Source organism: Alosa alosa, chromosome 23 (genome assembly GCF_017589495.1).
Source record: "Alosa alosa isolate M-15738 ecotype Scorff River chromosome 23, AALO_Geno_1.1, whole genome shotgun sequence".
Taxonomy (NCBI): domain Eukaryota; kingdom Metazoa; phylum Chordata; class Actinopteri; order Clupeiformes; family Clupeidae; genus Alosa; species Alosa alosa.
The window spans coordinates 22,601,639-22,626,555 of NC_063211.1; positions in this window are offsets into that span (position 1 = coordinate 22,601,639).

The following is a 24,917-nucleotide window of genomic DNA, read 5'->3' on the forward strand; positions in this document are numbered from 1 at the left end:
GAATGATCCCACCCCAAGCTTAATGATCTTTAATGAGGGGGGAGTCTGGAGAGTCACACATCTTTGCAGGCATTCTGGAGGAGGGAAAGGAAGCATCCAACGGGTCGTGACCATAATCCTGTCTGGTGTAGGTATGAACTAAGGAAGACAGTAATGTACATATTGTGTTTGTAATAACAGAACAACAAACAACTTGTACTGGAATATATAATATAAAGCAAGCACTGACATAAAAATAACAGTACCGACAGATTTTTTAAATGGAAAGTAACAAAAGATTCTTTTTTTAAAAACAAATGTCTCGTCTCTTCAGCAAAACCCCTTAAAGAGAAACCATTTAAAATCGACATGTTCCATTTGAACACACTTAATTTATGTGAGTACTCAAGCATGACGGGAACAACCATAACCAATCAAACCACACAGGAATGCCTTACTCTGACGAAAGGCCAGAATAAAAGGTAGGAAAAACACAGAAAAGCTGTTAATTAGGCATATTGGAATAGAGAGACACATAAGGGATGCACAGACAGAAAAGCAAAAAAAAAGGAAATCAAGAAACTAATCTTGTAATACAAAAGCTTCTTTCCCCCCCACGCCGGACAAAATGATAGTCTGTGGACTTTGTCTTGACATTTGAATGGGGGGATGAAATGAGGCTGGACTTTGTTGAGGAACATTTCACAGCCTTCTATCCTGAGAGACAAGCTTGCAATGTGGCATTAGGCAATCAGCCAGTGCGAGCAACAGAGCTCCACAATGACCTTAAGAAGCTGTCAGCAAACGAGTGTGTGTGTGTGTGTGTGTGTGTGTGTGTGTGTTTGTTTGTGTTTGTGTGTGTGTGTGTAATTGTGTTTGTGTGCATTCAGACAAATCAATAAACCTTTCCAAAGGGATGGACACCATTTCTTTTGTCAGTCAGCCTGCTGCCCATTAAGGCTTTCTTCTCTAATTGTTGTTTTTTGTCTCTTTCTTTCTCTCGCTCCAGAATGGCAGATATCACAGGCCTGCTAGGCACCACATGTAAAATGAATGAGGCCCTTGGAGAATGCTGGCTTATCAGCTGCATCTAACCAAGTGTATTGATGTACTGCATGTATACCAAGTAAGACAAGGCCTTGTTCATACTGCCAGACCAAATCCGTTTTGGCACATCCAGATTGACATACGTGGTATATATATATATATTAGAATCGATTACAATCGATTAAAACATTTAATCAAATTAATTACATACTCTGTGATTTATTAATCTAAATTAATCGCATACATATTTTTTGCTGTGAAAGTATTTTAAATATTTAAATTCAAATGAATCATTGAATAATCAGCATTAGTGACATTAAAGTTCAAAAACTCTTTTATTATTATTTTCACCTTTCAAATAATGGCCATAATAATCTACGATATGACCTAATATGCTGAGGAGATAAATTCAAAAGTGCTTCGGGAAGAAGTTTTTTTTCACATACATTGCATTTCAGGCCACAGATATAACCTAGGGGACGCAATGAAAATAAATTAACACTCCCCTCAAAGTCAACACTATTTCTTTGCATTGATGTGCGACTTTAGAGTTGACAAAATCCAGTGATATGCAAATTCCTTGCTACAGACATTGCAGAGGACTTATCACTATTTTAATCAACTCTTTATTTTTTATCAACACCATCAGGCCGTTTTTTAAAAGTAAATGTTCCAATCAATGATCAGGGCAGTAGATTTTCTTCTCTCTCCTTCATTTTACAGTCTAATGGTTACTGACTAGAACGGCTTAGGGTCAAAGGTCATACGGAATCGATTAATCTGCGCTATTTTTTTTTTAATCAGTTATTTTTTCTCAAATTAATTAATCGAAATTAATCAGTTATTTTGACAGCCCTAATATATATATATATATATATATATATATATATATATACAAATGTGACATATGTGGTATATATATATAGTCTGGACAGTGAAAAGCAACACAAAACAAAGCACATTTGGAGGTGGTTTCAAGTCTGGTTCTAATCTGATTCTAATCAGATTTTGACAGTCCGTATGGAAATCAGATTTCAGAAGTGTCATTTGCCTCACCCCACACAACGTGACAACCAAAATCCAGTGGGAAGGAAGTGCAGGAATGAATGTTGCGAAGAGCAGAACCTACACTGTTACCACAGCAACTCATGCACATAGGCTACAGTTGGTTGGTGATGTCTTGGACTGAACACACATCCAACTTGATGACTAGCATAAATATGAGCACAGTCATCTGAACGCATCTGATTTGAGAAACAAATCTCATTTGCCTGCAGTCTGAACAGTGCCTTCCAGCCCTATTGACTGACTATTCTCACCTATAACACTATACAGTAAGACAGGTTTTATTTTTTCATTCAACAGGATCAGATGCTGATGATGATAGCATGATGCGGTCTAACCACCTGCTAGCATGGCATGACTTACAAATTCACTATGTGCATATTTTTTTAACAGTTGACCAAATTTGAACATAGAATACACTTCAATTACAGTTACTGCACTGCTCGTGAGGAAGTATAATTACTTTAAAGTGGCTGTGAGTTCATTTGCATTCAAGTTCTCAGTAGATAGACTCCTAATTAAACGACTTCCACAAGCGCAACGGGTCACTAAACACTGCCTGATTAGCATCTCTATAAAATATGCCCCTAGAATAACACTACACCTCAAGCTGCATGGTGAAAATGCTATAGACTATACAACATGAATATTATATAAAACTAATCATCAATCTCAACCAAGATTCTTTTCTGCAAAAGAGAGACTAGTGTTATATTTTATTAGCACCTATAAAATTTGCCCCTAGAATAGCCCCCTGGCCCATAGACCTCTGGACCCTAGGATGCATACCTTCAAGCTGTATAACTACAACATACACTTGAACAGAGACTTGAACAAAAACACTACTTGACCAAAATGTGTTTTGACTGAGCATAGACTCGTTTGATCAAGTATATGTTATTCGCCCCTTGCCAAGTTTCATATTTTAATACATTTGCAGACTTTTGGTTTACTAGACTCACTATATGTTTCATCTCTATGTGAGATGTATCAGCAAAATGTTTTGAGGTTTAAGATGTTTTCGTTGCAGTCTAAATATCAATATCACCCCTAATGGAACTTACTAATGAGAACTATTGGCTTCTTGATGTTCATAAGGGACATGCAAGAGGATCCTTCTGAATACTGCACATGCTGTGATTACAAAATAACAGGCTACTTGTACTGTGTACATTTAGAATACACTTTTAATCCAAAGTCCCTACAGCATCTATAAGCAGATATATCGATATACAGCATCATACAGATTCAGTGTGTTTGCCCCCTGTATATCAAGCATGCAATCTTGGTGTTGTCATTTTGCTTTACGAATTGAACAACAACCATATTTACCAATGTTTTGTTGTGATGGGCACTTATGTTTGACCAGGAAGAATATGTGAGAAGACTACATGAAATGAATTGACAACAATCATACATGCTGGTGTATGCTGCTAACTTCTAATGGTATTATTGATATTCTGCATGTATCAATCATACACAGACCGGCCATGTTCAAGACTCAGCCCTCACTAAATCTCATATCAGGGTGTGTTTGTAGTCCTTCAAACCACTTCACCGTAAAGCATGTGGAAACACATTCATGCTCTCTCTAAATCACTGCCTTCCTCATGTGTCATGCTGTTAACAGTTCTGATTTAGTCCATGAATGGAGGCTTGTTCTAGGAAAACCATTAGGTTTGTGCAAATTTGTAAGTTGAACACATTCTAATTGAAGCTTTGCAACAAAGTCTGAGCACCAACGACACAGTCTATAGTGGAGAAAGGTTTTTGAATCATTAGGAGTTCACAGCAAAAAAAATCATAGCTTGTTTGTTCAGTTCATGACCCCTCAAGAAGCATTATTAGAGAAACAATACTGATGCTATATGCAGTAAAGGCCCATTTTTTTTATAGGATGTGTGGGCCTGTCTCCGAGGGACTTCATCTAAAAAGACATGACTTTTGCCATGACTTGTGTATGGCATAGTTGTATTAGTCTAACTGTGGAGAGTTAATGAGATCAACATGATGTTAAATCATACTCAAATTTCATTATGTGGAACCTCATAACGTTGTTTGCTAACAGCCATAATTAAATTCAATTTTATTTGATTTGATGTAGTGACATAACTTATGAATATGTCTTAAGGCGCTGTATAGAGTTCTTTCTAGAAGTACTTCATGTCCCCACACAGTAAACTCAACAGCGTTCAGTCAATAACTCTAAAAGTTAATTTCTCCTAGTTTATATGGTCCCATTTGCTTAAGTCAGCGATTGTACGCGATTTCAATCCCATAACATTTCTTGTCACATTCAGCAATCATCTCCTCACGATCCGCTAGCTGCCCATACTGAAGGGAGGGGTGTGTTTCTCTCGGGTGTGTTTCGTTTGGTCCTTGGTTAAAATAATGTACGCTGTTTTGGACAAAAGTGTCTGCTAATAGGCCTAATTTTAAATATAAACATAAACATAAACAAAAGCGAATTCCTGCGCAATCGCTGACTGCATCTTTAAACTACTCTTACAGAAATTGAGTATCGGTATGTGGAGCTTGTCACTCTCTTCAAATTAAAAGGGGTTGATTCTTTCTTAATCAACTCTCAGTGTATGGATTTTAACAATACAAACTGTAGACATGTACTGTCTACACTATGTTTTATAGGGTTAGTTTATCATCTGCTTGGGCAATAGGTGGCCTGACTCCCACCTCACAACAGCATGTGTCTAATTAGGGCCCGAGCATCGACGGTGCACGAGGCCGGGACGGCCTTGCGCACCGAGAGGTGCAAAGCCCTATTGTTTTTGGAAAGATTATTATTATTATTTGTTCACCTTTTTGCTATTTTTGAGGTGGTTAACATGGATAAAAAGTCTTGGAATTTGGCACACACATCTGGTATCTCAATGGCTACACAGGCATAAAGGCTTGGCCCCGGGCGTGGCCCAGGGACTCAGTAGCGCCCCCTTAGGTCATTGATCCAGTGGTTGGCACATACTTTCAGCTAGACACACCAAATTTTGTAGGTGTGTGTAACTCCCCAAGATGAACAACTTTCGTAAGTACAATGCATTAGCCACGCCCAGCAGGAAGTGAGGTATTTGGGATTTTGTGCGGACTGAAATGTGATGAATTGTGATGGCAAAAAAGGTGCTTCCCATTGGTAAAAACGCATTAAATTTGGCACACACATCAAGAGGTACCGTGAATACACAGGGGAAAAGCCTTGGCCCAGGAACTCAATAGTGCCCCCTTATGTCACTGTGACTTGTGGTTGGCATATAGTTTTAGATACACACACCAAATTTGGTGAGTGTGTGTAACTCCCAAAAACAATCAACTTTTGTATTAACATGCCATTAGCCACGCCCACAGGAAGTAATTGGGATTTTGTGCGTTGTGGACATGACCAATTTTAACAAACTCCTCCTAGACGGTTGATCCGATTCATGTGAAAGTCGGTATACATGATGCCATGCAATATGCTTCTGATTCTAAATTGTGAAGCTTTTTTTAATATGTTGTAATTTGACGAAATGGCGAAACTATGAATTGTAATACCCTTCCACATAAACAATAAATGTGTCTTAATTCACCATGCATGGCTTGAAAAGTTTTAAATTTCACAGATTCACAAGCTCATAATCCATATTTGGCATAGCGCCACCCACTGGCAACAAAAAGAATGACAAGAACACTGATGTCACATGATAGATTTGAACATACTCCTCCTAGACGGTTTGTCAGATTCATGTGAAATTTGGCAAATATGATAGCAAGATGATGCTGATGTTAAAGTGTGAAGGGATTTTTGATATGTTGTAATATGTCATGATTTTAATATGTCACCATATAAACAGGAAATGTGTCATAAAGTCACAGTGCATTGAATGAATGGTCTGAAACTTCTCAGGTTAATAGATGTGATATGTAATATGTAATATGATTTTGATGATATCCAGACACCCAATGGGCCTGCCTGGCATAGCGCCACCACCTGGCCAAGTAGGAAATGTGCCAGAAATGGACAATGCCTTAAGTGATTGATCTGAAGCTTTACAAAATATTGGATATCATTATTGTGATGATATTCACATGTGTAATTCGCATGCCTAATATAGCGCCACCATCTGGCCAAAAAGTGTATCAGAAATGTTCTTTGCTTAAAATGAATAATCTATGATGAATAACACACAATGGGCCTGCCTTGCATTGCGCCCCCACCTGGCCAAGCAAGTAAATGTGCCAGAAAATAACATGCAAAAACAAACAACACACACATCAAATATGTACATTTTACAAATGCACCACGTCGATGCTTTGTCACGGGTTGCGGCCCACAGGTGCTCGGGCCCGCCATTGCCGCTTGCTGCTATATTTTGTTCTTCTTTTTTCAGTGTTTCAGTGTGTTCTCCGGCCCTTGAATGTGTTCAGTTTTGAGCTGAAATAAAACCTCACTGAATGCATATCTTTCATGCTGAGGTTCTCTAGTGAGCTCACTGCAAAGAGTGTGGATATTAATTCCACACGATCCTATCATCTATCATAGTATGGCGAAGGTGCTTTGGGTATTTGTCTATATCACTGAGTTATTAAGCATGCAGACTGTATAGCCTACATTGTAATTGATAAGAGCAGCCACACAAATGGCGATGCATCGAACCCCCTGCATTATTGGCATTATGCATTGAATTAATTCATTTCAAGATACCACAGGACAAAGGTGACATGCAAAAGCCCTGTGGCGAATGCTCTCTTATGCATTCAAAGACTGACATGGAAGCAATCAGCCCTTACTTACAGATCCCCATCCTGTCAATCACAGATGTTCTCTCACAGGCCACTGTCAATGTGCAAAGCACCCAGGAAGAGACAGGCCATTTCTTCCCTCCCCCTTCCTGTCTGAAAAGACTGTCATCCCATCTCTGACAGCAAGAGATGCAAAGGCTTGTGCCATGTGGAAGCAGATGGTAACTCTCACAAGAGAGCAAAACCATGTCTGCAGACAAGAAATCAGGACCATTTGTTTGTTAATTGAAAAGAAAACAGTACATTTATGTAACAGAGTGTTACTTATTAATGTCACCAGTTACAGTTTAATTTGTATACTGTAAAACCTTGGTTAAAAGCTGAATCCAAATGAAACGCTGGCCCCTTTTACAGGACTGGTGTAGCTACAGGTTTGGACAAATAAAGGCAGGTGAATCCTCGTCTAGTTTTTATTTATGGAAGTATTTTTTGGTTGTATAAAACCTCTTAAAGCCCATCAGATCGCCCACTTGAGCTAGTTCAATGCTGCTTACATCGTACATAAAGTGGCCATAAAGTCTGAATATGTGTCCATTCCTCCATTATTTATATTTCTTTAGTTCGCTAATCAAAAGAATCAAATAGTTTTTCATAAAAAGCAAAACCAAGTTCTGAATATTGTCCTGTGAAGTCTGTTCTGTCTGCACTTGAAACCACACCACTAGGTGTCAGTGTAATGTAGCATTATGGGGTTCTGATATAGCATGGAGAAATGAAGAAGTGTGAGTTCAGATGTAGAGTTCCGTGGAGCTAGCGACAGTACGCGACAATAGCGGGCAATATGGCGGCGAAATAAAGGTACAGACGAACGATCAGATAAAGTAGGTTAAAATTCGGTTTTCAGAGTATTTCAAAGGTTTACACGAAATGTAAACATGTTGCTGTTGCTTAGCCTATGTAAATGCATGTGCAAATGTTGTAATTCTAGCAGAATTGTCTTGCTAACATCCTTGAAATTGAACGGAAGTCATCTCACGCAACACCTTTCTCAATGCAAGGCAAGACAAACCAGAGCCCGTCTACGGACATTCTCTGGACAAACGTCTCCATCTCCTGATGTAGGCTAATATTAAAAGAGAGAGGAACAAAAACAAACATAGAAAAAAGCGGATAATAATGTACTATACATTGATTTAAAGTTAATGTTTTTATACGATTATACTTTGCATTAATATAATTGTGGAAGGATTACCTTTTTCATGAACATGACCTAAAATACTATTATCAAATAACACTTAGTTAAAACTTGGGTGGCAGGCTGAAATGGACTCATTGTACTTTCAGAATTGATATTTATGCCAAATTCGTCTTTATAGGTATATGCCATACTAACTCATATGGACTCATATGCCTAGCCTAGGCCTGTCATACTATACACAATACTATTGAACTTCAAATTGTGTGGCTCTGAAAACAATAAGTTATGCATATGTAAAAGGGGGGTGAAATGAAATCCTTATAACATGTACTTTCAGAATATATATAGGTATTTATAGCAAGTTCGCCTTTGTAGATACCAGGCCATACTACGTGTGTACCGAGTCATATACTATAGGCCTGTCATTGGCACACTGTTGAACTTCAAATTGTGTGGCTGTGAAAACAATAAGTTGTGCATATGTAAAAGTGGGGTGAAATGAAATCCTTATCACATGTACTTTCAGAATATATATAGATATTCAAAGGCGAATTTGATATAAACATCTATATATATATTCTGAAAGTACATGTTATAAGGATTTCATTTCACCCCACTTTTACATATGCACAACTAATTGTTTTCACAGCCACACAATTTGAAGTTGAACAGTGAGTGTCAATGGCAGGCCTATAGTATATGACTCGGCACACACTTAATATGGCCTGGTACTCACAAAGGCGAACTTGGTATAAATATATATATTCTGAAAGTACATGCTATAAGGATTCCATTTCACCCCCCTTTTACACATGCACAACTTATTGTTTTCACAGCCACACAATTTGAAGAAGTTCAACAGTGTATGTCAATGGCAGACATAGTATATGACTCAGTACAGAGTTAGTATGGCCTGGTACCTACAAAGGCGAATTTGGTATAAACATCTATATATATTCTGAAAGTACATGTTATAAGGATTTCATTTCACCCCACTTTTACATATGCACATCTTATTGTTTTCACAGCCACACAATTTAAAGTTCAACAGTGTGTGTCAATGGCAGAACTAGTATATGACTCGGTACACACTTAGTATTGCCTGGTACCTACAAAGGCGAACTTGGTATAAATATCTATAAATATTCTAAAAGTACATGTTATAAGGATTTAATTTCACCCCACTTTTACATATGCACATCTTATTGTTTTCACAGCCACACAATTTAAAGTTCAACAGTGAGTGTCAATGGCAGGCCTATAGTATATGACTCGGTACACACTTAGTATGGCCTGGTACTCACAAAGGCGAACTTGGTCTAAATATCTATATATATATTCTAAAAGTACATGTTATAAGGATTTAATTTCACCCCACTTTTACATATGCACAACTTATTGTTTTCACAGCCACACAATTTCAAGTTCAACAGTGAGTGTCAATGGCAGGCCTATAGTATATGACTCGGTACACACTTAGTATGGCCTGGTACTCACAAAGGCGAACTTGGTCTAAATATCTATATATATATATTCTAAAAGTACATGTTATAAGGATTTAATTTCACCCCACTTTTACATATGCACAACTTATTGTTTTCACAGCCACACAATTTGAAGTTCAACATAGAGTGTCAATGGCAGGCCTATAGTATATGACTCGGTACACACTTAGTATGGCCTGGTACCTACAAAGGCGAATTTGGTATAAACATCTATATATATTCTGAAACTACATGTTATAAGGATTTCATTTCACCCCCCTTTTACATATGCACAACTTATTGTTTTCACAGCCACACAATTTGAAGTTCAACAGTGTGCCAATGACAGGCCTATAGTATATGACTCGGTACACACTTAGTACGGCCTGGTACTCACAAAGGCGAACTTGGTATAAATATCTATATATATTCTGAAACTACATGTTATAAGGATTTCATTTCACCCCCCTTTTACATATGCACAACTTATTGTTTTCACAGCCACACAATTTGAAGTTCAACAGTGTGCCAATGACAGGCCTATAGTATATGACTCGGTACACACTTAGTACGGCCTGGTACTCACAAAGGCGAACTTGGTATAAATATCTATATATATTCTGAAAGTTCATGTTATAAGGATTCCATTTCACCCCCCATTTAAATATGCACAGCTTTATTTTTTTATCAGCCACACAGTTTAATTATATTGGTGTAGAAAAAATATAGCATTCTAATGTGTATTTTCGATTTAAATGTCTTATTTAATTATTTTCTAAATTTACTTTCCCTTTGGTAACACAATACAGTTTTAAATTAATAATTTTTAAACATATTCATTTTTTTTTCATTGAAAAAGTAATGAATATGTTCTGACTTTTATTTTGAATGATTTGTGAATGGCGGCCATATTGGAATTTTCTTTACTGTCGCTAGTTTCACACTACTCAGATGTAGAGTGTATGTGCTACCATGTTGAATGCTATATAAATGAGTTATAGTGAATACGTCGGCCTCCTGTGCTTTCATTACTTTCAACATAACAAATTGGCGACGAGGAACTTACTCCCGCAGTTTTTTTTCACTGTTTGCAACACGACTTCGATTTTGGACTATGGCTACTACAACGCCGTTTCCCAATTTTTTCTTGCCTGCCCCGGGGGAGCCCGCCATTCCATTCAAGTCGTGGGAAAAGATGTTCATGAACTATTGCTTGGTTATCGATGTGGAAGGACAAAAGTGGACTGGGCCAAGACAACGTGCTCTTCTACTTCACTGTCTAGGCACGGAGGGCCAAAGGATATTCTACACTTTACCGAACACTGGAGATACGTTGGCATCTGCGCTAACTGCTTTGCATGGCTACTTCACGCCTAAGGTAAATGTTGTAGTGGAACGTCACACATTTAGAAAACGAGTCCAGCTTGCCGATGAGTCCATAATTCAATACGTTACTGCTCTGCGTCAGCTAGCCACTACCTGTGAGTTTGATAACTGTGAGGACATGATACGAGACCAGCTAGTGGAACATGTTGCAAATCCACGTATAAGAGAAAGACTATTGTTAAAGGAAAAATTGACGCTGGAGCAGGCTATTACTATTGCTAGTCGGATGGAGTCTGCTGGAGAACAGGCAAAGTGCATGACTACCCGTAGCTTGCCTGTGCATGCAGTCCAAGTACAAGGCAAAGTGAAAAGCAGGCAGCCGCGCAAGTATGTGCGATCGGGATCAGCAGCCAGCCAATTCACTGCCAGCTCTCCTCCTGCTACACCCTCACGCTCCTGTTTTCGCTGTGGGTCGGATAAACACCTAGCAAATGTGCCTGAATGCCCAGCGAGTAAAGCAGTGTGTAAAACGTGCAACAAGAAAGGACATTTCGCGCGTGTGTAGGTCTGCACAGACTCATAGTGTGCGTCAAGTGGAAATTCCTGAATATACACTGCTCTTACTGCAACAGAGTCGCCAGCTAAGCTCCATTGCACTGTGGACATTCGCGCTGGGACAGCACAAAAGACTGTTAAACTGACAGTAGACACTGGAGCGTCAGTGTCTGTGTTACCAAAAGGCATATTCGAGGAAAACTTCAAGGGAGTGCCGTTACAGCCACCTGCAGCTCGCCTGGTTACATACTCACAAACTCCAATCAAAGTGCTGGGTTGCATGCCTGCTACAGTAGTGAGAAACAATGTACGTATGTAAAGTGAACTTTTATGTAACAGAGAATGGAACACCATTGATGGGGATGGATCTGATTGCTGCTCTTAAGCTGCGCATTGAAGGAGGAACAGTTCTTTCTGCCTTACCTGCCTACAACTCACCTGCCTCCTGCCCAGTCATGCAGCTCTCCACAGCCAGTGAGGATTCTTCAGCCATGGTTTGTGCTAAAGGATTCATGCACAAGGTCAAAGTCTCGGATTCTGCCTCACCGGTACGTCAGAAGCTCCGACGTCTGCCTTTCGCTGTTAGATCTGCTGTGTCTGACGAACTGAATAGACTGCTTTCCGCTAGGGTGATTGAACGTATTGACGCATCACCCTGGGTTTCACCCATTGTTGTGACACAAAAGAAAACAGGTGGCATAAGAATGTGTGTGGATCTTAGAGAACCAAATAAAGCTATATTGGTGGACAGTCATCCTCTACCACATATGGAAGAACTGCTTGCTACTTTAGCTGGATCTACAATTTTCTCTACAATTGACCTGGAGAGTGCATACCATCAACTTCCACTTCACCCAGATAGCAGAGATTTGACAGCGTTCATAACTCATGAGGGTCTTTTCCGATTCTGCCGTGTTCCCTATGGGTTAGCGTCCGCTCCCGCTGCGTTTCAGAAGATGATGTCTGTGGTCCTGGAAGGGGTGTCAAATGTCCAAAATTATTTGGATGACATAATATGCTTTGGACGTACACAAGCTCAACATGATGCTGCACTAGATGCAGTGCTGCAGCGCCTTCGGAATGCAGGCCTGCGCTTAAATGAGAAAAAGTGCCAGTTCAGACAGTCCAGTCTGCGCTTTCTTGGACACTTAGTGACTGCACAGGGAATTGAGCCAGATGCAGAACACGTCCAAGCCATCACACAAGCACCTCCGCCAAAGGATGCAGTCAGCTTGCGTTCATTCTTGGGATGCTTTCATGGTACAACAAATTCATACCCAATTACGCAACTGTGGTTGAGCCACTACGTGCCTGCCTTCGTAGTGACTCAGAGTTCAAGTGGACTGACGAGGCTGACAAGTGCTTCAGTGAGGTGAAACAGCTGTTGGTGGACAGCCCGGGACTAGCTCTATATGCTATATATATACTAGCTCTGTATGCTATATATATACTAGCTCTGTATGCTATATATATACTAGCTCTATATGCTATATATATACTAGCTCTATATGCTATATATATACTAGCTCTGTATGATCCTGCTCTTCCATGCATCATTTCCACTGATGCCTCTGACTATGGCATAGGCGCCGCCTTCACACAGAAAACACTGAACGTACTGTTGCATTTGCATCACGAACTCTTACACAGACTGAAAGAAAATATGCAACCGTCGAGAAAGAGGCCTTGGCTTGTGTTTGGGCGGTTGAGAAGTGGAGGACGTACCTGTGGGGCCACAGGTTCACTCTGCGCACTGATCATCAAGCCCTCACTACTCTTCTGTGCACAAAAGGGGGCTGATAGAGCTGGAATGCGCATCGCCAGATGGTCAGCACGATTACTGTGTTTCAATTATGATGTAGTCTACCGTGCTGGCACACAGAACCAAACTGCAGACTGTCTGTCTAGACTGCCTTTACCAATTGCTGCTGCATGCGAACCTGAGACTGAGCCTGAGTTGGTCGCACTGCTCTCCACAGCACAAGCTGCCATTACACCTTCCGAGTTCGAGTCGGCTTCTGCGTCGTGTGCAGAGCTCTCTGCTTTACGCACACAAATTCAAAAATGATGGCCTGCCTCTCCGAAACCTTTGAGTGTGGAGCTTCAGCCATACTTCAAAATGCGCAATGAACTGAGTGTACATGGAAATTTAGTGCTTCGTGTGTCACGCTTAGTGGTGCCCATAGCTTTAAGGAAAACACTAGTTGTGCTGGCGCACGAGAACCACCAGGGCATAGGAAGAACAAAACAACGTCTGCATGAGTTGTATTGGTTTCCTGGAATGGATGCAATAGCCCAGTCTTACATCTCAGCCTGCACACTCTGCCAAAGCGTAGATCGCACAGCAAAGACCTTCGCTGCACCACTACAGCCAGTTCCTCTTCCTGCAGCCCCGTGGACAAAGTTAGGCCTTGACATAGTAGGACCATTTGAAACGGCTAACTGGGACTGTAGGTTATGCCATTGCTATTACTGATTACTATTCAAAATGGCCTGAAGTGGCATTTACATCGTCTATTACCAGTGGGGCTTTAATCGGCTTTCTCACTACGACCTTCAGTCGTTACGGCAACCCTGAATGTGTAGTGACAGACAATGGGCCACAACTGACTTCCACTGCGCTTTCTACATTCCTGAAGGAACGCAACATTGCACAGATCAAAGTGTCTGTGTATCACCCTGCATCTAACGGAGCTGTAGAAAGATTCAATCGAGTTCTTAAAAGCTGTGTGCAAGCTGCCATCGTCCAAGCTGCTCCATGGAAACAGGCGATGACAGAATTCCTCCAGACTTACCGGGCGACTCCTCATGCCATGACGGGTGTTTCACCTTTTGAACTACTGTTTGGTCGCAAAATGAGAACCAAACTTGCTATTCTGCCATTGCCAACATGTGAAAGCCGTGATGCTGAAGTACGCCATCGTGTGTCCACCCGCCAATCTCAGGTTAAGGCATATTGTGACAAAAAGAGGGGAGCGCGCACTCCTGGTTTTAAAGTGGGACAAAGTAAGAGTGAGGAAACAGACTCATGTTCCCAAAGGACATCCCAGATTCACAGATCCAGTTGAAATTAAAAAGCAGGTGGGTCCCTGCACATACGGCTTGTCTGATGGGAAACTCTGGCATTCCTCTCACCTCACTCAAGCACCTGACACAGCGGTGACCCCTGCAGATCAGCCTAGGAATGGAACAGCTGAAGACTGCGCACCTGAGAGAGACAAGAACGATCGAGCACATCCAGCCAGAGAACGGAGACCTCCTGACTGGTTGAAAGACTATTGCCACCTAGTGATAGACCCACGAAAATGGCCTGGTTTTGAGCTGACGTGCATCACTGATTCGACCCAAAGCGGCAACCGAGTTATGATAAAATGTCCAGATTGTGCGTTTTCATGAGTTTTTGATCGTCATATATTTAATTTCCATTCATCACAGAGTTCCCAAAATCACATATAAGGTGTGTTAGAGTGTCTAGTTTCGTAATAATAAAAAAAAAGCTAAAAACGTAATATTATGTTTTTGGCACTCAACGCATTGGCACTCAATGAGTTCAAAACAGGCCTGATTTTGTGATGAAAATAATTGCATGGGCAATTATTGTATGGGCACTTGCACGTTGATGCAACACAAAGGTAAACATGCCCCTGTTCCAATGTTTTTCAAAATGTGTTGCTGGCATAAAATTCAAAATGATAATTTATTTTAAAAATGTGTGTCTGTTTCAACAACTGATATGTTGTCTTTGTACTATTCTCAATTGAATACAGGCTTCTCATGTTTTGGAAAAAAAAATGCATTCTGTTTGTATTTACATTTTTATAAAAGACCATTGTCCCTTGATTGCCAAAGGTGTATTTGATGTTTCCCAGTCTAGGGCTTTAACTGGCATCCAGTCAGACCACGGAGGTGCCAGAGGTGCAGGGCTCTCCTAGGGATACTAGACATTCATTCTAGGCACATCAGGGGCTGGCGGGGACGCTGGCGAGACACGCCGCTCCGTCTGGCATCATGTTTTTGTTTATTTTTATGTAATGTTCGTAATTTTATGTAATGTCATGTTCATTTTTTATATTGATTTATCTAGTTAAATGTATTCTCTCTTCATTTAGATAGTTGTCGTGTTATTCTTAGTCCCTTTTACTGCTTCCAAGTCGGCTGATGTCGTTGGCGTTGGGCATTGGGAGCTTGCTATGGCTAGAACTACCTTTTGCCCTGGACTGACATTCTTCATCCATCCATCCATGAGCGGTGCTGCACTTCACTGTCTGGTCGAGGAGATTTATCAGGACAGCTGGACCTGGGCCTACTTTGCGAGGGATCTGCCGCGACCGCTGAGCTGCTGCTGACCTGTGAGCTGGCATCTGCCTTGCCTGGAGTCTGGATTGAACAGACTAGCCTGCTGCTAACATTCAAAACTACCGTTGACGTTGGGGAGCTCTGCAGTCTCTCAGAGCATCAGGTTGTCTCTGTCGGGGGTCCACCGAGTTGCTGATCTGCAGGATCGCCCATGACTTCAGACGGTTAGCTTCTATGCTTCTACTGATCTCTAGACTGCAGTCTACAAGTAGGCCTACTAACGTCATTTACAGAAGGCCCATGTTAACGTTGGATCCTCCGGGTTGGTCTGAAGAGCGCTTGGCACAATGCGCCATGTCATTGCCATTGGACTGAGTTGGACTAAGTTAACACAGACTTTTCTTTATTTTAATTTCTTATTTATTTATTTTATTACTTGTTCATTTTTGTATGTTGTCTGTCTTGTATGTCTAGCGTTAGGTGTCTCGGGTACGCTGGCGATTACGCCACTCCATCAGGCGTCTTTTGTCTTGTGCGTCAATTGTTATTTTGTAAATTTGTTTGTTTGTCTTGATGTCGCGGGAACGCTGGCGACTATACACCGCTCCGTCCGGCATCTTTTGTCTTTTTGTTATGTGTCTTGTTTGTGGAGCGCTTTGTGTTGCACTCTGTGCATGTTAAATGCGCTATAAAAATAAAATTGACTTGACTTGACTTTTTATGTCTGAGTTTGTTTTCTTTTCTCTCTTGGCTTTTAAAGCACATGGAGGACCAGGTCAAACACCTGGTCTAAGTACTGTAACAAACTGCAAAGCTGTCTCAGAATGGTTTTTATTGGTTACGCACCAAAACACACAAACACATAATTCCGGGCCAGACCTGGCCCTTGCTGTATGCTCCAGCACTTAACATCTATGTGAGGCTGTATCTACAACACACACTAGTTAGACCCGGTTATGAACACTGTAATCAACTATAAACATAAATTGTTTTGTTTGTTTTGAGAGCCTAGGGTTGTTTTGAGAGCCTATTGATGTAGCCTATCTCAGATGTATCTCAGAATAAAGGAATACTTCATATTACTCTAAACCACCGTCTGTAAATCAACTGGACTGTCTACATTGCACTATATTTCTTGACCTGTCTCTGTATATTTCCTCACCTTTCTATACTTTGCCTCACATTGCAACACAGCTCAGATCTTTGGTTGCTATGAAGGCCAATCGTTCTAAATGGATGGTTGCTATGGCCAAAGGCCAGTTCTATCTCTGCCGTTGTCAAGCGAGCATATCGTAGAATTCTGATTAACCTTATGTTATTTGAAACATCTCTATTTTACTTAGCCCACTTCCATACAGTGGGTCCCATTAAGAAGTGGCCACTTCATTCGCGCTTACCGTGATTCACACAGCAGCATTATTAAATTAATCTGTCACCATATGCCTATGCCTACGTTTGCAAAGAAAACATTTTAATTGGATGGCGAGCACTCTTTGCGAGTTTGCTTTCTGCGGGCTTGTGTGGAGCGAGTTGGAGAGTTCTTCGTCGCACCAGCTCTCCGCACTTCATGCTCTGTCTTCCCCGCCGTGTGCAACACTAAGCTGCTCGTCCCTAAGTGTAGTGTGAACCGGGAAATGTCCACCACAGCCCCCCATTTCTCTAGCACATCCAGGCCGAGAATGCAATCATCCTGAATGCTAGCCAACCAAAGCCAGCGGCTCGCCGTCTCACCGTTGATGCACACACACACCACTTTTTGTCCATACAGTTCCGCTCGCTCTCCGGTAACTGTGGTGATGCGTGTTTTTTCTCTTCCCAGCCTCTGGGTCTGGCTACCAGCGTGGGAGGTAGCCAGGGAGGTAGTGAAACTTGAAGGTGGCATCCCTCCCGCCTTGCCACCCCCCTCTAGTTTGACTGGGGTGCACGCGTGAGGGGTGCTGGGGCGGGACAGTACCTCGCGATGTGCCCCGGCTCGCCACATACGGTAGCATCCGTCTCCGCTGGCCGGCCTCTTCCACCCGCGTGGGCGGCGTTGTGGTGGCTGTGCTGTGTTCTGTCGCGTCGTCTACAACTCCTCCCCGTCTTCCTCCATCGATGTCTGCCGTACGCAATGCCTCGACTCTGTTGTGTGGAAGATGTTTTCCACCCGTTCGGCCTCCGCGAGCGCCACGGCCAGCGAGCTGGGGGCGCTCAGGCGAAGGTGTTCTCTCAGCCGCTCCGGGTGGATGCCTCGCACAAACACTTCCAGTGCCATCTCTTCATGTAGACTCTGGCTGTACGTTGAGTAGCCCCGCCGGGCATACAGCTGCAGGTCAGCCGCGAACTTGCCCAGTCTCTCGCCCTTGTGTCGCCGTCTGGAAGCGAGTTGTTCACGAGCATCGCTGGTGAAGATTCTCTGGCTGAATCGTCGTTGCAGAGCGGCTTCGATTGCGGTCCAGCTTGCTTGCTCTGCCGGTGGCAGGTCTTCTAATACTTGTAGCACTTCCCCCTCCAGAGCCAACGCCACCTGTACGCCCGTTCTCTACGCCGACCAGCCATTCAGCTCGGCTGCCGGACCTGCACCAGGTATGTCGTCAGTGGCCTCTCACCATTGTAGTGGGGCAACTTGGCGTTGGAGCGCCCTTCTGCCGCCGTCGCACCGGGGACCGGCCGATTTCCATCGCTCCCGTGTGGAGCGGGTTCCAGTGGCTGGATGCTGCCATGGCCCAGTTCCTCTCCTGTGGCCGGGGGCGGGTTTCTTTGTTACGGTCACGCTGCAGGCTGGCTCCGTCTGCTGGGCCCAGCAGGTCGTTGAGCCACCTTGGCAGGAAACTCATCATCGCCGGGATATCGGTTGCGGCTTTCTCTTCCTGTCCAGTAGGGGTCGGCATCCCAATACTGACACCAATGTAACAAACTGCAAAGAATGTTTTTTATTGGTTACACACCAAAACACACGAACAATAATTCCGGGCCAGACCTGGCCCTTATGCTCCAGCACTAAACATCTATGTGAGGCTGTATCTACAACACACACTAGTTAGACCCGGTTTTGAACACTGTAATCAACTATAAACATAAATACGATAGACAGGATGTACAACATTGGTAACTTGCATGGTTAACATTAACATTCAACATAACACATCACTTGAGCAGCATCATGGGAGCACAGTCATAAGCCAGCTAGGCTCAGTTTGTTACAGTACTGTGCACTATAATATCTTGGTAAGCATAAAATCATTGTTTCAATGTTGCAAGAATGAATGACCAATTGACTAAGAGAAAGAATTGTTCATTGAAGACCTAATGTGCAATGATGCTCAGTATAGGCCATGTTGAGCACTTTACAGTATACGTACCAATGGCCAGCCGTGGCCAGGGTTGGGTCAGATTACTTTGAAATGTAATCCATTACTGACTACAAATTACATGGCAATTTTTGTAATCAGTAACGTAATCAGTTGGATTACCAAAAACATGTAACGTAATCTGATTACTTTAGGATTACTTTTAGATTACTTCAATAAATATGCCCATTAAGTAAAAGACACCACCACAGAATTGATGAAAATTCTCATTCTATTTTTCTCCACTCTTCTCCAAACATGCACAACTCAGCTTAACCTTTATAAGGGCACACCTAGAAAATGAATTTAGCTTTCGCTGGATTTTTTTGACCCAGGGACATGGCCTGAGATTGGTATAAAAAAAGGGAAGCATTAAACCCAGATGACACCATGTACATTTTAATTGTGGGGGTGAGAAAATGATTATTTTGGGATGTTTTTCAACCAGGGGGACCTGGTGACTTTCTCAAAGTAAACGGTAACACTAAAACAAGAGGCTACATTAAGATTAGGAGGAAAAGATCAGGCAGTGTGCCGAGAGACCTGCCCCAATAGTATGTAAGTTAGTAAGTAAATATATCTTTTGATCCCGTGAGGATCCGTGAATTAGTGAAGTCGAACCGGCAAGCCCAAAGGCCGAAGCCCTAACCAGTAGGCCATGGCTGCCCCAAAAGGTAGCATTTGAACATTAAACCACACAATGATTCAAAACATACAGCCAAACAAGGCAAGAAATGGTTAACAGAGAACAATATCAACATTTTAGAGCGGACCTCAATACGTCAAAAAAGGCCAAAGTGATGGCAAATAATCGTTCCTGCCTCAAAACCCAGATTGCTGCTAAAAAGGTGCAGTCTACAATCATTGTGGAGACATGAAGAGGCTTGGTGGGTACAGTATTATATGAACCATTTTGAGAGCTGTGGTGGTAAATAAAGATGTTTCCAGTGATTGTTTAAAAAGGGTTTTCTGCTTGTCATTCTAGTAAAAAAGGTTGATTTTTGTAATCTGATTATGTAATCCAGATTACATGTAATCCGTTACTACCCAACCCTGGCCGTGGCCTACTGGTTAGTGCTTCGGACTTGTAACCGGAGGGTTGCCGGTTCGAACCCCGACCAGTAGGCACGGCTGAAGTTCCCCTGAGCAAGGCACCTAACCCCTCACTGCTCCCTGAGCGCCGCTGTTGTTGCAGACAGCTCACTGCGCCGGGATAAGTGTGTGCTGAGTGTGTTTCACTAATTCACGGATTGGGATAAATACAGAGACCAAATTTCACTCACGGGATCAAAAGAGTATATATACTTATACTTAAATATTAGTTGTGTTATTATCAATAATTGTTATGTAATGTGATTATATTTTCCTAATAGCAGTGAAAGTCATTGTGTAAAACTGCCTCAGTGCTAATAATGAATAGATGATTATGTTCAATCATCATCTTATTTCTAAATGATCTGTGATGTAGCTAATAAGAAATCCTTAACAATCATGCAGTGTTGTCTCTCCAGCACTGGGAACATCCACCTCACAACCAAGCACTTGTATTCTCTTTTGGGTAAATCTTACATTCTCAGCAGTACCACCAACCTAGAAAATGATTTTGCCAAAAGGGGGACTTTTTTTCAAAAACTCTTTGATTACTTGTCACCCCTCCATTTCCCGGATCCTCAGAAGATTTAAAAAATACAAATCAAAGGTGGGAGTTAGACCTTGTCGAGGTGAACACCTCAACTTTGCCTGAAGCATTTGGGTAATATTCCCTTGAAGAGTTGAGATTCAATCAGATCTTGCTGTTTCGCAGTGACAAATCTTGGCTTGATTCGGCTATGTTCCCTCAGTTACACTATTCAATGTAATTACTAGTCAAGATACAGGTGTGACTAACCCAATCTCTCCTCCCGGGCTCCATTAAGAGGTGACGCTGCCTCTCTCACCCCTTAGCAAGGGGAGGCTGACACACCAGAAAGGGATGCTTGGAAGTCATTACAATACCTTTTTAAAGGTGTGCCATCGACAGAGTCTTGATGCACATTTACATGCCTTATAGTGACAGGGTGTGCCATTACTGTAAGACCTTTGCTAGTGTTAGATAAAGTAATAATGATATGGCAAATGTAATTATGATTGTAGATCTCTCTAGTCTATTTGCAGTGTGTGATAATATCTGCGGACAGTGGCCCATCTGTAGGCTAGTAGATTACGGTCTCGCTGTGTGCCTGGGTATTCCATTGTCCATGATAATTTGTCCAACTTGTAGTGTGAATGATGTTACTGATGGTTCAAAGCCTGAGTAAATGTGACCAGGCGTGGAATTGAGGGTCGCAAGTGCGTTTTGAGTTATTCACAGATTCTGAAAGTGTAGGTTTTAAGCTTTCTAACAATGTCTTACACATGGAAATCCGATAACATTGGAAGAAGTTGTAGCCATTTTAAAGTATACACATCTCAAAGCTACAAGCTGAGAAATCAGCAAGCAAAGATTGGCTACTTTCTCCCTGAATCCATGGGAGGGGGAACACAATGGTCCTCATTTGCATGACATTAAGATCAACCCTCCCCCTGTCACGGTCACTGATCTGTCAGCCTGCAATGCAGAGTGTGTTGTAGTGGTCTGAACCATGGTTAACCATTGCAGTTACTATGTGTGTTATTTGATGGATGATGAATTAGAAGATACTTTGTTGAAATGAAAATGATTTTATTACCAAAAAACAGGATGTATACAAGATTTGAAATTGCAGCGCTCTCTAGACCCACAGTGTACATTAAACCTCTTATAAATATGACAATATAAACATAATCACACACACATAATCACAGACAATGACAAGGCACTATTCCATCAACCTCGCCAATAAAGGCGGCACTTAACAGAAATAGCCTGGCTTGAACTAGCGTAGACTTTCGCATACATTCCCATTGTTACCAAGCTGGGATTCACGTTAACCTCATTAATGGAACGGAATGCTCACTAAAATTAGCGAAACTTATCGAAATAAGCCAGGTTTGGCCTTTAGCGAGGTTGATGGAATACCCCCTAGGTACCTGCCATCAGTCAATACAAGACATTCACACATTATTCAAATTAATTGCCCATCGAAACTAGTCGTCATATGATGCTAATGACCCATCGAAACTATCTGTAATGGGTTACAGAACCAGCTAGTAGAAATGGATAGTAGTCTAAAACAAACATGAGATCACGTTTTCAAACCATGTTATTTTGGACACAAAACGCAAAGTAGATAACTTACCCCATAAGAAACAGAAAGGTGTTCATGCAGACATCAGTGCCTCCAATGCAATAAGTCGTCCGGGCACACTTTCTTTTTTTCGGGAGCTTTTTGGTTGATGTTATCATCCAGTACTTAATTTGTAAAGTGGGAGGTGCCGGAGCGCAAAGGCGGGGGGGATCCGGCGACTCAAAACGGGGATTTGAGATTACGGACCAACAACAAAAAAACCTGCGTACATAGCTCTGACTTTAAAAAAAAAACTAAACAACGCGGTGTGTACACCAGGGCAATGTCTACTCATTAACTTCAGAACTTGAAACACACTGCACTGCATGGTGTAAAATGTAAAAAAAAAAAAATGCAATGATGACCACCCAGTAATCAATAATCAACTAGATACAGCGTGGAATGATTAGTAATTTCTGATTGACACATCTGAATACCTATCTGAACCCCTATTCCCCCCCGGACACCTCCCCCCAATCAAAACACATCGGAACTGACACATAATATGACACAGAGGGAGCGGTGCGGTGTACTACGAATCTCGATTAGTGGGTTAGCGAGGTATGTTGCGCTCAAAGCCAGGCTATGCTGTGACACGAAAGTGGATCTGTTTTAGTGTCACTATATCACCATGGTATCTTATGCTGTCAACCAAACCTGGTCGGGAGGAGGTTATGTGCTATAGCTCAAATCGTGTAATCTACCATACACTGACCAATCAATTGTCTTAAAAACGAAGTTATCTCACGTGTAGGATTCTGTCATATATCTTACAGGTGGAACTCTAATGGTCACGCCCAATTCAAACGCTGGCTTACTTCCTGAAACTTAACCATTTTTAAAGACAAAATATACACTTTTAAAGCAACCAATGCTGTTATCTGAAACATGGAATTGCTTCTTTAGGACTTCAACTTGCACATTCTGCAAAAAAACGAAAATAACTAATTTTGAAAAAAAAAAAAAAAACTTCAACGTCGTGAATGGCCTCTCGATCACAGCATTGGGCATGTCATAGGCACAGATGGGGTGGGATGGGGTGTTTTTTTAATGGTTCAAAAAGAGAAGGAGATGGAAAATCAGAATTTTAATAATAATTTATTCTTACAATGATAACTCAGTGCGGATCATTCATGTGGGCCATCAGAGACAGATTTATGATTATTGATTGATTATGATTATGATTATTTTCCGCACACAAAAACATGCATGTGAGTGAGTGAGTGATGAATGGATGAACTGATTGAGGTCTATACATTTCTGCTTGTCATTCTAGTAAACTATGTGTGTGAGCACGGTGTGTGTGTGTGTGTGTGAGTGTGAGTGTGTGTGTGTGTGTGTGTGTGTGTGAGCTTTTAATTTGGCCGAGGCGATGAGCTACGCAGTATTTACTCTCGCCTGGATCCTGGATTTAGCGCTTACACTGCCACCCTCCCTCTCAAAGGCTGTCACTGTCTGGTCCGGCGCCATGGCCCATCCATCCCCCAATCACAGCTTAGCCACACAACTGTTGAGCAGGGGAGAGAGGGAGGTCAGGCCAAGCCTGCCACACTGACCTGATAATGTATTATTAGTGGAGGGGAGACAGCGTGTTCGGATTAGTCTGGAATTATATATGCATTTTTCCCCCCTGCAATTGACAAATAAGGGCAAGCTGTTTCCCAAAGCAGGAGATTTTTTAGTTTGAGCCCAGTTATTGGTATTAAGGCGGATCTGGGCTGACCGGGGGGTCGGGGAGGGGCAAGGTTAAGTCCTCCAGTCTTGCTTATGACAAGGCTGGCTCCGCTTCACTTCACTGGGGCAGCAGCAGCTCTTCTCTGGCTCAGGTATGTGGTGCAGTTAAAATGGCTCTCTCCACTACTCAGAGTCTTGCGCGCTCTTTAAATAACGGAGGAGATATTGCTCTGAGTCTGAGGCATATTACCAGATAGAAATTACAAAAAAGTCCGCACACTAGAGCTCCATTAATTTTTTCTTTTTATTTACCACATGTGACGTTTCGGGACACACTGCCCTTCCTCAGAACAAGGAAACCGAAACGTCACATGTGGTGAATAAAAATAAAAAATTAATGGAGCTCTAGTGTGCGGACTTTTTTGTCATTTTTATTGTCGCTTTTTGAGTCCAGCACCTACTTTTTAACATTCAGATGTGCACACCCTCTTCTACATTATTATATTACCAGATAGAGAAAGCAGAAACTAAAAAGCGTGTGTGTTTGTGTGTGTGTGTGTGTGTGTGGGGGGGGGTAGGTTTTGTGATGTGTTGGATGCTTCGCCGAAAGACTTCTGGGGTTTTAAAACATCCATCAGAGACAGACGGACACCTGGGGGTTCCACTGGAAGAAGCTGTATGCCTGTAACAAAGCCTCTTGTTACACACAGACTTCTCTGTCAGAGCATCGCCTGGTCAGAGTTCTCTGTCTCCTGCAATGAATCCGATGCCCACCAAGCCTGACTCAAAAATACCTTCTCTCTCCATCTCACCCTAACTCACCCTATCTCTTTCTTCTAGGTCTCTTTACAGTCTTTACACACACACACACACACACACATACACACACACACACACACTTTCTCTCACTGTCTCTTACACACACACCACATAACTACACACACACACACACTTTCTCTCTTTCTCTCACTCTCTCTTACATACACAC